The sequence below is a fragment of the Adiantum capillus-veneris genome, chromosome 17 (assembly GCF_014529385.1).
Source record: "Adiantum capillus-veneris isolate H3 chromosome 17, ASM1452938v2, whole genome shotgun sequence".
Lineage (NCBI taxonomy): Eukaryota > Viridiplantae > Streptophyta > Polypodiopsida > Polypodiales > Pteridaceae > Adiantum > Adiantum capillus-veneris.
Window position 1 is genome coordinate 80,164,075 of NC_140947.1, and position 14,375 is coordinate 80,178,449.

Genomic DNA, 14,375 nt, shown 5'->3' on the forward strand with positions numbered 1-14,375 from the left:
AGGAAAAGCAAAGGCGTGAAAATGGTGATGAAGGTCCCTTCAAAAAGAGCTGCAAGAAATGGAGGAAGGAATGATACAACACCTCCACGAGCACCACCAACACAAGAGACACCTTCACCAGAAGTGACCATGGAGGAGTCTATAATAAATAAAAAGAAGGATCCAACAAAAGGTAAGTTAAAGGGATCAACTTACAAAATTGAATCTGACATTGAGCTTGCTACAGACTTGAAGAAAGTGCTGGAGGAGAGGATTTTGAATAGCAAAGTTGAGGTTACTTTAGGGGAGGTGCTTGGCATAGCCAAGTATGAATTGCATGAAGAACTTATTGACATCATCAAGAGAAAGAGGCAAACACTTGGAGAGGCTCTTTGCTCACAAGTTGAAGGTGATGCTATAAAGACACAAGGAGTATAGGTGTCAGCTAAAGAAGGTGATGAAGCTATGGTAGGATGTTACCAATATTCTTGCAAGATAAGACAAGTGGAACTTGATAATGATGGGGAAGAAGCTCAAGGCATTCCTAGGAGCCACTATTCTAGAAGCCAATGGACAATGGCTACTACAGAAACATTGGTCAAGGTAGGTGATCTTGAAGAACCATTTGTTGCCTTAATTGAAGATGGTTCTGAAATAAATATAATGTCAAAAAGTCTTTACAACAAATGTAAATGGCCAATGGACACAAAACATGGTTGGATGTTCAGAGTGGCAAACAATTCATCAGGTGAATTGTATTGAACATGTCCAAGTATAAAGGTGGCAATAGGAGAAGAACCAAGAACCCCAAGAAATCTAGAACCCAAAGAACCTCTCCCAGTTTTTTTTCCTAAAGAATCTTTGAGTCCCAACCATAGACTTACAAAATACCACCTCACATGCCATGTCTTTGCAGGAAGATTGACATTGGCTACAGAGAACCCAAATCTTGAGTACCAAGATCTACTTGCCTCTTATGCGGATATAGAAGGAGTTGGCATTGAAAGAATTTTGGACTCAATATTGGGCCCTATACAAAATGCCAAAGCATAGAGAGAGGTAATCTTGGAAAATAAAAAAGTAGTTTTTTGGAATTCTATTTCTCATAGTACATATTTAAAAGTTTGCTTGATCACTTAAATGCATGCTCGTACAAAATACTTTTCGAGAGCCCAACTTAAGTGTGCACAAAAATCCATGTCTCTGAATCTTAATGAGTCAAGTGGTGTGCGATGAGATAAAACACATAAGAGATTCTTTCAAAATACAAAAATAATACATGGATGCATATGAAATGCCCAAATAACCTTAGGATAGCACTTTAAAATGATGAAATGTGACGTCTCTAGCTCAAGATATAGCGTTTTTAAGCATAGGGCCTCATGAGGTTAGAACCAAGCAAATAGAGGCCCGAGAGACCCCTCATGGGCCTCTATTTGCTTGGTTTTGACCCCTTCATAGTCTTAAATAGTACCTATCAATTTTCCTTGGTATTGTATTCTTTGTACCCAGACATCGTATTTTTATTTTTGTACCCAGGTATTGTACTAGATCCACCAAGATTATATCAATGTGGTCTCATAGATCATTTTGGCCTTTTTTAGATGTTGAATACAAAATTTCATCTCACTCTCTCTCTCTCTCCCCCACTTTGGCATGTCCGAAGTTATGGTCTATGGACCACATAGAGTGGGAAAGCAAAGAGCTCCTCGCTCGGAAGAACAACCAATTGTATGCACCATGCTGGATGAGACCAAGTGAAAGATTATCCTTGATAATAGTTGGATATATTTGAGGGATACAAAATGTTTTGTATCTAAGGATTGCACTATTAAGCAACAAAATATGCATCACAAGGCATATAAGGAAAAGAATAAGAAAAACAAGGAGATCTCTCATGAAGAAAATGTGCCCAAGGAGGAGGCAAGTCCCTCGAGCAAATAGGGATGCGTGACCTATGAGATCGAGTTACAATTGAAAATATGCTTTTGGAATTATAATGGATACCCATGGAATGCGGGGGTTGGAATTGATGAACTAACAAGAAAAGCCGATGTTGTACTTCTTGTTGAAACTTGGAGCGTGATACACAAAGGATTAACGGCTTGGATGATTAAAATGTACATTCATTGATGTGGTCAAATAATCTCAAGCAAAAAAGATGACAAGGAGAGGTAGCATGTATGGTTAATAAATGATTGGAAGATTCAATTGTAAAAGATGACAAGTACAAACGTTATGTATGGCTTAAAATTATGACACCAAAACGAGCACCCATTTTTGTAGCCGGTTGCTACATTCCTCATCATGATTCCCCCATGGATAGAGATAATCCATTTTTTGATTTAAAAGAGGATATTTCTTATTTCAAAGGTGAAGGTAATGTTATTGTATTTGGGGATATGAATGCTTGGACAAAAAAATTGCAACATGATACTCAACAATTTGATATGCCATATATTTCAAGAGAGTTGGAGGAAGTTCACTTGTATAATCGTACTTCAATGGATGAGAAAGAGCCGGATCACTATGGAAAGTTACTTCTGTGTAATAGCACAGGTACGCTCATTGCCAATGGTGTATCTTTGTGGAGTGGAACCAATGGATTTACATGTAGGAGACATAATGGGGATAGTGTGATTGACTATATGCTACTCTCCGAAGCCATCATGTATCGCATAAAGAGTTTTATGTTTGGCCAATGGACCCCGGAATCCAACCATCGCACCTTATGTATTGACCTTTCATGTGGAGAAGCAACTAAGCATGATAATCTCAGCCAAAGGAAAGAGAAATTATCCCTATGTATGGATTTCAAACGGGCACCAATGTACATTGAAATGGTTGAACAAAAATTATGGATGACAAAGCTTCAATATGATGCACCATTGGAAAATAAATGGGAAGCTTTTAAGAAAGTTATTTGTTCTTGTGCCAAAGAATGATTTTCCATAAAGCATCTCCATGATGCTATCAACAAAGATAGATCACACAAAAGGTGGTTTGATAAAGAATGTCAAGATTCTCGAAAGTCCTTAATAAAGCTTGATGCAACCATGGACAAAGACAACTATCAAAGTCATTTGCATGCATACAAGGCATTGATTTAAAAGAAGAGAAGAGGATGAGAAGTACAGCAACAACATTTTCAAGTCCAAGAGAAGGCACATGTATGTGGAAGATTTTGAAAAAACTTGAGGGAAAAGCGGGTTGAGAATTTTGGTAACTTGAATCTTGTGGATATATACACACATTGTAGGCATTTACATAAGCAAGCAAATGCTGAAAAAATTATATTTTATGATTCACTCCCATGTATGTCCTCTTTTTCTACTATTGAGGATGTATGCGGTGGCCTTGAAAAGTTGGCCACTCGCAAAGCGGGAGATCTTCAAGGTATTAAGCCGGAGATGATCAAATGGACAGGAGATTTTACCCATGAGTGGATGTGTGATATGTTCAACCTTGCACTTCAACAAGGTATGCCTTATGATTGGAGTACTAATTGGGTTAAGCCTTTGCATAAAGGAGGGGATGTAAAGAATGTAAACAACTACCGAACTATAATGATTGGTTCTCTTATGGAAAAGTTGTTTGGGTACATAATGGAGATGAAATTGAGTGATTGGGCTGAAGAGAATGACAAGCATTCAACGGGACAAGCAGGTTTTTGTCGATGCCATAGCACCATTGATCATCTTGTCTCTCTTAGTGTTCTCATGGAGGAAAGTCAGTTGAAAGGAAAGCGATTGTATTGTTGTTTTGTGGACTTTAAGAAAGCCTTTGATATGATTCCATGTAACAATTTGTGGAGAAGGATGGAAGAACTCCAAGTTCCAATCGAGTTTATGCTTGCGATTTCTCGAATCTATGAAAATGTGATTTGTCAATTGTGCATGGAAAGAGAAATTTCAAAAAAAAATCGTAAGCACTATTGGTGTTGGAAGATGAGAGAGGGAGACCGGTTGCTTAAGCTATTCAACACATGCTCACAAACATCACCATCAACCTGTCCACCTCTTTTTCCAATTTCCAAGCACACACACACACACATAGAGAACATAGAATTGACATAAGAGAATTGTAAGGGATAGAGACTTGATTAGAGAGTACACAACAAATAGAACATAGCATAACAGAGTAGGGAAGAGAATCTGCAAGAGAAAGGCTTAAATATAGTCCTAAACTCCACGACACCTCCCTTGTGTGTAAGTTCTTCCTCTTAGCCTTACTCTCTTGATGACATATCTAAGCCGTCGACTTTTCGAATACGATCGAGTAAATTTAGTTTATAGTCAAGAACCCTAGCTACCCACGAGACAAGTTTCGGTTTTCACCATGGGAACGTGTATATAACCAATGCATAGGATATTAGTTTTATCTCAAGAAAAAAAAAATTTGCATAAGAAAACAAAGAAAGAATAAGGGTAAGTTGAAAAAGTAACATGTTGAAAAAGTAGCTTCTTGCATAAGCTACTTGTAAGAAAAGTAGCTTTTTGCATAAGTAGCTTGTTGGAGAAGCTTTGAAAAAGGAAGAAAAAATAGCAAGATATGCAGAAGTAACTTATCAAGATAAGTTAAGGGTCTTATCAAATTAAGCTTAAAAGGAGGCCTTCCCTACTCATTAAACACTTCTCTTCTCTTCAAATTTTGAAAGTGCAAGCTTGATAGTGAGCTATAAAAGCTAAAGCTAATCCTCCTTCATACACACACTACACCTCTCTCCTCAAGAGAAGCCATAACCATAATCCAAATTACCATTACACTCTTCACCTTCTCTCTCTTAACATACAAGCTTTTCATAGCTTGAAATTTCTTAACCTCTCTTTATTCCCATAGCCAAATCGACGGTTTTCAAGCAAAGTGAAATGGAAAAAAACCGGTTACGTCAATACACTTCGTCGTTTCTCTTCCAAAGCACGGACAAGACCTTACCATATACAAACTACAGTAAGGTTATCTTGTTATTTCCCTTTCTTGAAAGAGATTTACTTCATGCTTACTGAAATTCACGCTTAAGCTCTTCAATTCCATAAGTAATAGATGAAAACATAACTTCTTGGGTGGTCGTATGTGTGCAAGGTTATGTTAGTAATGCAAATTATATTAATACTTAATTTTCTAAAAGAGAAGTTGAGGTTTTGAAGGTTAATTTAGCATAACCAAAGGAATTTAATTGAAAAAGAGTATTTTGCCATAAAGACATCCCCTCTTTTCCCTCTTACCAAATGGACAGTTCCGAAACAATAAGCCTCTTCTAGCAACATAATTAATTCTCTCCACAGTAGTAAAAGTAAGCCTAAATTCCTTGTTAAAGAATACTTATTAATCATTTATACACTATTACATGCATATTTTATGATACACTAGTATGTCCACTCTTAGGAACTTTGCAATTTTTACACTACCATGCATAGAAGGGGTTCACTCTTACAATAGCACTCAAAGGAAGTTTTTGATTAATTGTCCAAGATTGCAAGTTGGTGCATGTCAAAGGTTTGTGTGTACCATGCATAGATACACCAAGAAAAACTCATTATAGAAAGCATAGGCATTGTTCATTTCAAGTTTACTTCCAAGTTTGTTATGCAAATTCTAAGGGGGGAGTAAGAGGATAGCTTCACGGATGTCGTGACTGAGTTGTTTAAACATAAAACTCCCATCGCTTCCATGGAGATGTCCCATGAATGGCAATGATAAAAAGGAACCAAAACGGGATTCATCGAATTCAGGGTTAAGTTGAAACTTACATCAAGACAAAACCTTAAACTTCCAAGAGATTCGTTGTTTTTTTTAAGGTCTTGTTTTGAGTAGAAAATTAAAAGGAAATAGGAATTAAGGGATTATAACTTAATATGTAGCTTAATCTAGATTTAAACTAGGATTAAAAACTTTACCGAGAAGGTTGACAAGGATAGCCCTAGCATAACATAGAGATTTAAGGGTGAACTTGTCTTCGTGTTTGGAAAAAAAGGTCGGCAAAGGTGTTTACCTGTGGGATGCAACGGGGGATGGTCCTTTTTTACTAGGACTGATAACCGTTGGTCTATGTTTTGAGCTCGGTTCATTCATTTCCCTAGAAATGGGATTGAATGGGTGTCTGTCCCGCCCAGGTGGATGGGACCCGCGGATGCATCTGGAAATCGGCCTAGTCTAGGTGGACTTGATGCCAACAGGAAAATGAGGAAGGAAAAAGGATCCATGGAGGGATCATGATATGGGAGGAGGATGTGATTTAATTAAGGAACTCTTTTAATTGTTTGGTAAAAAGGAACCTTGGAAAGGCTAGGAACGTAAAGGGGCTATTCCGCAATTGTCCTCATTAGCCGGACCTTTTCTCTTCTTCTCTGGATTATTGATTTGAAAGAAACCTAAAGTAGATTATCTTTGAAGCCTTTCCCACACAAGATAAAGAAAAAATAAGAATCGAAATCTGTGTAAAGGCGTCGCCTCCTCACGTGGTGGAGGAGACAGTATACCCAAGTCCTGGGACAAAGATAGGGATATGCCTGGAGGAGTATATGTGATTGCTTGAAAGATAACTAGATAATTTTACTAGTATTACAGAAAAACAGAAGTAAAAATATTGGATAAAGGAGAAAGTTGGGAATGACCCGATAAATGCACGTTTGCAAGGGTATGCAATAGTTTGCATGTTGCTTTCAAATGCTTGAAATGTATTCTTGGTTCGACATGATTGGAATACTATTTTATAGTATCATAGAATTACCTTGGGGAAGGTGAATTTATCAAACAATTCCATGGGTGGCGGATTTCAGAAGGTTAATTGTTAGTGCTGGAAAGTTGAACCCAAGTTTATGTTGCGGGGAAACAAGATTCCGATCTATGGAGCGGGAGAAAAACTTGGGATCGAGGGATTTGTGTAGATTATATTATAAGACACTCACCTTAGGGGAATGCATTGACGGCTGTGCTCGGTCATAACCGGGAAAAAAGAATCAATGACCTTGACCCAACGTTGAATTAGAGAACTCCCACCAGTTGACCCTGGAAGGTTGAGTTCAAAGTTAGTCTGATGTATTTGATTGGTAAGTTGATTGGTAAGCAAATTCGAAGAGCAGGAGGAGTCCTATTTTGGTGTCGGTCTCAAGCGAGAGGGATGTTGGAGATCACGGTGTATCCATTTGGAGATGGTACAGTCGGTGGTCCCCGGGCATGGCCCTCACAAGGGGTATCAGAGCGCGATATTTGTCCTTGGATAGATAAAGGGCTTAATTGACTCTTGTAGAAAAGAGTGAGATAATGAAAAATAAAGTCTCAAATTACATGAAATCTTTCAGATGACTTGGACCTCTTAAGAAGAGGAAGTACTCAAAATTTTCCAAAAGAAAATGGAAGAGGCAACTATGGAACAAAAGGAGGCCATGTTGGAACACTTAGTTCACCTCCTCTTTCTTGACAAAGGGACAACCGGAGCTCAACAAATGTGGGAGACCCAATGCAACATAACTAGTGTAACTCTTTGGGCCGATGAACACCTTCTAAATAATCTTCGCTTGGCCATAATGAGGGAGAAATTGGGACTAGGTCCCAATCGCTATTGGATTATTAGTTCTCATGCCATAGAGTATGAAAGCAAGCTTCTTCTGCTAATGACCAATCTCCCTCATGATAAGATATTTATCTATCCATGACAAAGAACAACACTTAGTGGACCATTTACACATAACCCTTGGAAATATGTTGGTGAGGCTATATGTGCTCGCAAGTCACCTCCCAATCCACAGGACGTAAGTTATGGGTTTCTCTAGCAATTGGATCCACTATTTTGACAGATGAACAGATGATAGATCTATCCTTTCAACTAGAAGGTCACTCAACCCAACAAAGATTTAGAATCCTAAAGATGGGCCAATTTGAAGGAATCCTAGGGATGGATTGGCTGAGAAAAATAAAGCCAACATCCATTGCAGTGAAGGAAGCATCTCTTTTTCAATTTCAAAGGGTGAACAAGTCTTAGTGCAAGGCAGAACAGGGAAAGATCCCGTGAAGGTGGTCAAAGCTAGTCGTTTGGTCAAGGGGTTAAAGAAAGGAATGTCAATTTATGTCGTAAGACTCAATAAACCAGAGACCGAATCAAAAGAATCAAAGCCTAAATGGCTAAATGAATATCAAGATATTTTTCGTGAGGAGTTGACAACTCTTCCACCACGTAGGGAATTAGTGCACGAGATCGAGCTCATTCCTGGTGCCCAACCAATAGCAAAGACTCCCTACAAGATGTCACCTTTTGAATCCATAGAGCTGAAGAATCAGTTGACTCAGTTTTTGGAACAAGTTTTCATCAAACCCAGTGTCTCTCCCTGGGGTGCTCCTGTACTCTTCCAAAAGAAGAAAGATGGAACATTCAGACTTTGCATAGATTTCCGAGGCCTAAATCAGTGCATTGTCAAGAACAAGTATCCCTTGCCTCACATAGATGAGCCGCTTGATCGACGCGGTGGTTCCAAATTTTTCACCAAGATTGATCTCAGGTCAAGCTATTACCAAGTTGGAATAAAAAGGGAGGATATTCCAAAAACAGCTTTCAACCCAAGGTTTGGGCATTATGAGTTCACCGTCATGCCTTTTGGCCTAACTAATGCCCCTGCCACATTTTACCGTCTCATGACTGACCTCTTCAAGACATAGCTAGATGATTTTGTTCTAGTCTTCTTTGATGAAATCATTATATATTCAAAGACTAGAGAAGATCACAAACGGCATGTACGCCATGTCTTGGAGATTCTTAGAAAATCCCAACTCTATGCCAAGCGGAGCAAATGCACTTTCTTTGTAGAGAAGGTTGCCTATTTGGGATACATAGTTTCAAAGGATGGTATTTCTCCCAACCCAGCTAAGGTGGAAGCTGTAGTTTAGTGGCCCATTCACAAGACTGTTTCAGAAGTACAGGGATTCCTTGGACTCACAGGATGGTGTAGAGTATTTATCAAAAACTATGCATTCGTCGCAGGTCCTCTCACTCAACTCACTAAGAAAGAGGAACCCTTTATCTGGTCTGACAAGAGAGATAGAGCCTTCAACAAATTAAAGGAGATCTTGGCCAGTGAACCTATTCTTAAACTTCCATATTTTTGAGAAAACATTGAGGTGATAGTAGATTCTTGCATACAAGGTGTAGGTAGAATCCTACATCAAGAAGGCCATCCCATAGCCTATGAATCACGACAGCTCAAGATTCATGAGAAGAATTATTCCACCCATGACCTTGAACTACTAGCTGTGGTTCATGCTTTCAAAAAGTGAAGACACTATCTTCTAGGTCAGATGTTTGAGCTTATTACTGACCACAAAAGTCTCAAGTGGATTTTCACCCAGCCAGATCTCAATATGCGACAAAGGCGATGGGTTGAATTTCTCCAAGAGTTCACTGATCAAATTTAGACCAGGCAAGGAAAATCAAGCTACAGATTCAGTGAGCCGACGAGTAGTGGCCCTTGACATTACACTAATCCATTCAACTCTACCCGAAGAAGTTCAAAACGCCCTCCAAAGTGATGAGCAATTTGGTCTGTTTATCCAAGAAATCCAAGCTCAAGTTCAAAAAGATATCTAGAAGACTACTCTATTCAAGGTGGACTCTTATTCTTCAGGAATCAATTGTGCATAACTACATGCTTAAGGATGCTAATACTCAAGGAATCTCATGAAGCTCCCCTTGCAGCTCACCCATGTTATCACAAAATGTTTGCTTCTCTTAAACAAAATTTCTACTAGCCTAAGATGAAAAAGGATACCTTAGAGTATGTTAAGAAGTGTTTGCTATGACAAAAGGTGAAGGCTGAAAGAGTTAAGATTCCAGGGAAGCTACAACCATTGGATATAACTTCAATGAAGTGGGAGTGCACCAGTATTGATTTTGTAATAGGGTTACCCAAGACTGCTGGAAATTTTGATTCAATTTTTGTGGTGGTGGATAAACTCACCAAAGTAACTCACCTTGTCCCCGTCAAAACCACTACCTCTACAATCAATATATTGCTCAAATACTTGTAAAAGAAATTATCAGATTATATGGAATACCTACTAGGGTGAAAGCATGTTAACCTGTCGCGCTTTTTGTGCTAGTTAGCAGTTTCAAGTTAGCACATCTTCGAAAAGTTGGGTGTCTGGTAAATTTTTTACAAATAATATCAAAATTTGTCGGAGGTTGTACATTTGGATTCCTTGTTTCAAGTGCTTTCTATTGATATATCATATGTCATAGATCTTGGAGATGTAGCTCAAGTTATTGTACTAGTTAGCATATGTCAAAATTGTGCTAGTTAGCATTGTCTGGGACATGAAAAAGCATGACAAGTTAACATGCTTTCACCCACTAGGATAATCAGTGATCGTGATGCCAAGTTTACCTCTAAGTTTTGGAAGGCCATGTTCCAATCCTTAGGCACTCAATTAAACCTGAGTTCAGCCTATCATCCAGAGACAGATGGACAAACCCAAAAGAGTCAATCAAGTCATAGAAGATATGTTGAGATCATATTGCAATCAACAACCTCATCTTTGGATCAAACACTTACCCTTAGTCGAATTTGCCTATAATTCTTCCTACCATAGAAGCTTAGGAATGTCACCATTCAAATCTCTTTATGGACAAGACTGTATCATTCCTCTCAAAATGGCCGACCCAAGTCTCCTAGTGCTTGCAACAAAGAATACACTTGAATAAATGGATTGCCAAAATCAAAATAATAAGGGAGAACCTTAAGAGAGCAAGTGATCGATAAAAGAGTTATGCTGATTTACATAGATCTTCTGAGATTTTTAAGGCACGAGATAGAGTTTTCCTTAGGGTCAAACCAAAGAGAAGTTCACTCAAATTGGGAAAAATATTGGAAGTTAGCATATAGATATTGTGGACCGTTTGAGATTCTAAGAAGGATAGGGGACCAATCTTATGAACTCTCTTTACCCCCTCACTTGCATGTGCACAATGTTTTTCATGTTAGCTTGCTAAAAAGATATGTTGCGGATCCCCTTCACATCAATCCTAAATGATGAAGATACTATTCCTAACACACAAGAATAATTCTAGATGGAGCTAGTTTAAATTTTAGACATGAAGGAGTAGAAGCTACAACACCAAACAATTTGGGAGGTTTTGGTAGAGTGGAAGGGCTATCCCATTGAAGATGCCTCTTGGGAAGATTGGGAACGCCTTACTTCTCAGTTTTCTCATCTTTTTTTATCAGGATTATCCTCTTTTTTTATACTCAAACTAAACCATGTTAGCCCATGTAACTACAAATCCAAGTCTTTTGTAACCTGACCTTTTTCTAACTAATAACAAGATTAGTGTTGTTCTTTACATCTTGTGACTCGGATCTATGTGTGGAATTACAAAATCAATAAATAGATTTAGCTAAGTTTGAAATTGTCTCAAGGACTTCTATCAAATACCAAATATAAGGGCTCAAAACCAATTTCATTATATCCATTAAGAAAAATTAGAGAAAGAAGGACTTAAGACAGGCACTAAGATCTTAGAACATGATGAACTTGTTAAGGGATACAACAAAGATAAATTTTGTAGAGGTCAATAAGCCCATCCATTACATGATCACAAAAGCAACTATCACAAGCAAGGCACATATTACGCCTCTCATTAATAGGAAGGATTTGTTGTGAAATTGATTCACTGACCTCTCTAGTATGAGGTGTGAAGTTAAAGGGCCCTCTAAGTGGTGAACCAAAGTGAGGGTAAAGATATATCTTTTGATGAGGAAGGAATTGAGCAAGAAAAAATACTTGTTCTGAAAAACCTTGATGCATTGACCTCATCACGCTGTAATATTGAGGGCCCAAACCTATAGCTTCAGTAATTATAGCCAAACGGACATTATTACGAAAGTGATCCCAACCCCAATGGGTCACCCTTGTTATACTTTGAAATGTCCGCCATTTGGTTTGAGCTACTGAAGTTCCCAAGAGAGGAAATAGCAGGCGCCCATATCGCTCCACAAAATCTCTCCTCACGGATTCAATTGTTTGCTGTAGATGAGAAATGGCCACAGATAGAACTAGCTCTTGCCACAGATCCTCCATAAAGTAAGATAATGAGCAAATAAACAAACCTAAGAAATTTTGACAAGGGATGGAAAGAAAAGTGAAAGACAAAGAGAATAATACTATAAGAAATGAAAATATATTGCACTATATATAGGCGAGCCAGCCAACGAAGGCTAAATTTGTGTTACCCAGAAGTTGAAAGTGTAACTTTCGGATGAAGATTTACCCCCTTCCTTATTTATTTCGAGTTGAGGACAGCTCTTTCTTTTTTTTGGGGGAGTTTGTAAGATCCTCCTCTTAGCCTTACTCTTGATGACATATCTAAGCTGTCGACTTTTCGAATACGATCGAGTAAATTTGGTCTATCATTAGGAAAAAGTTGGACTCACTTTTGGGCCTTTCAGTTCTAGAGAGAGAGTGGCGCTCGACCAATGAGGAAGAGGCTAACGTTACGTTGAGAATCGACATTTTGAAGCCAAGCTCTTTTAGAAAAAAGGAAGAAAATATTATTTTTGTTCTCATCAAATTGCACAATTTCACACTTTCAAGGCATAAATGCCATAAGTCGTACTAACTCTGTACCGACGAATTTCAGAACTTTCATTGAAGACTCTATCTAGTATCTATGTTCCCGTCCAAATATGACTTTGAGTAGCTCTACTTCCCTCTCAAAACTTCTTCCCTTTTTCATATTTGCGCTAACCTTTCTGTGTATTCTAGTGCACACCATGACCACTTCTCGAAGGCCCAGCACTACCATTGACTTTGTTAGCATTTTTAACAGTTATACTACAGATGATCAAGCATAGATACCATCTTGAATAACTATCAGAAGTTGGGTTCTATGCAAACTAGGAGGAGGAAGAGGAGGCAACACAATGAGTTTTTGGAGGCTTTCAAGGGACAAGTTAAAGAGTTTAAAGTGTCTGCACGAAGAAAGCGGGTGAAAGAGGTCCTCATACAACATGCTTTCCATCATGCAGACATAAGGTTGCAAACATCTCCTCCAAGTTTTCCACGGCATCGACCCAATTGTAAGTTATTTTGAGCATCTCACTTAGTGCATGATTATATTCGAAGGTTAAGTGGTGGATATCATCTAAATTGGTATGTTTCATATATTTATCCATCAAATAGGATAGATTAGCAACCAGTTGAGGGCATAGTTGGGATTTTTGATGCTTTCCATGCATTTATTGGTGAGCAAATGTACCAAGGAAGACAACACAAGGAACTTGCAGATAATGGAATATTCTTTTATGATATGTCATATTTGGAACCGAGAACTTCCTTTGGTTGGGGTCGTGTAGCTCCTTTGTCACTTCCATCCTTTGACAGCAAGGTTTGGTCTTTGCCAGCTTTGCAAACTAGTGAAAGCTTTAGGAATAAGTTGTTTCAGGATATACAAAAGTCCCTCAAGTATTCAATTGCCACAAAAATAGTTCGGCTTGCACTATTTATGCCTCTTGAAGTGTTTGTAGATTTCTTCTTCGATGAGCAAATAAGAACTACCGCAACAATGTTCATTTGCAAGTCTGAGAGCTATTTGGACTTTTTAGATGATAATTGGGATAGGAAACAGTCACAGGGAAAAATCTGTATTTTACAAAAGAAGTCCATAATTTGCAAGTTCATTATAAGCGCTCAAAATTTCATAGTGTCGTTTTACTATTTTAGATATCAACTTCTTAGTGGGCAGCTTATTCCACTGACCAAGATACAGAGTCTAGCCTCGAGAATAAACCTTTATCAATGGAGCTCTACTTTCGAGACAACCTACTTATTGTGATGGAGACAATGTCAAGCACAACTCTTGCACAGCTCAGGCTAGATCTTACATGTGAAGAACTTCCACTTTTGCCAAAATTGTATGCATTCAGTCTCAACAACAGAAAGGTGCTTACTAAATGGATGAATTTTCATTGTGTTTAACACATTAAGACATAGAATTTAACTTTTTCTTCTTTTCAGCTTCCAAGACGCAAGGAGAAAACAACATTGTGTAAGGAGTCACTCTCAAATACACTTCACTTAATTGCTTCTGTCAGAAGCTAGGTCACATACCTTGAGCACACAATGAGCTTTGATGCCATGCAAACCATAATGTACTCTTCAAAATGACTAATACAGAAACATTTTGTGCCGCTTAAACAATGTTTAAAAGCTGTACACTTTTCATTGTCTAAAAACTTTACAAATTGTGTTGTTTCTATCAAGATGTATACAAGTTATTGCTCCCTTTTCCTGCTACTACTGGTCCCCTGTGCCACTGGTCCCCTGTCCTCTCCCTCGGTTGGTAGTGCTTCCACTGGTCCCCTGCCCTCTCCCCCGGTTGCTGCCACTGGTCCCTTTCACTCTCCGCCGAT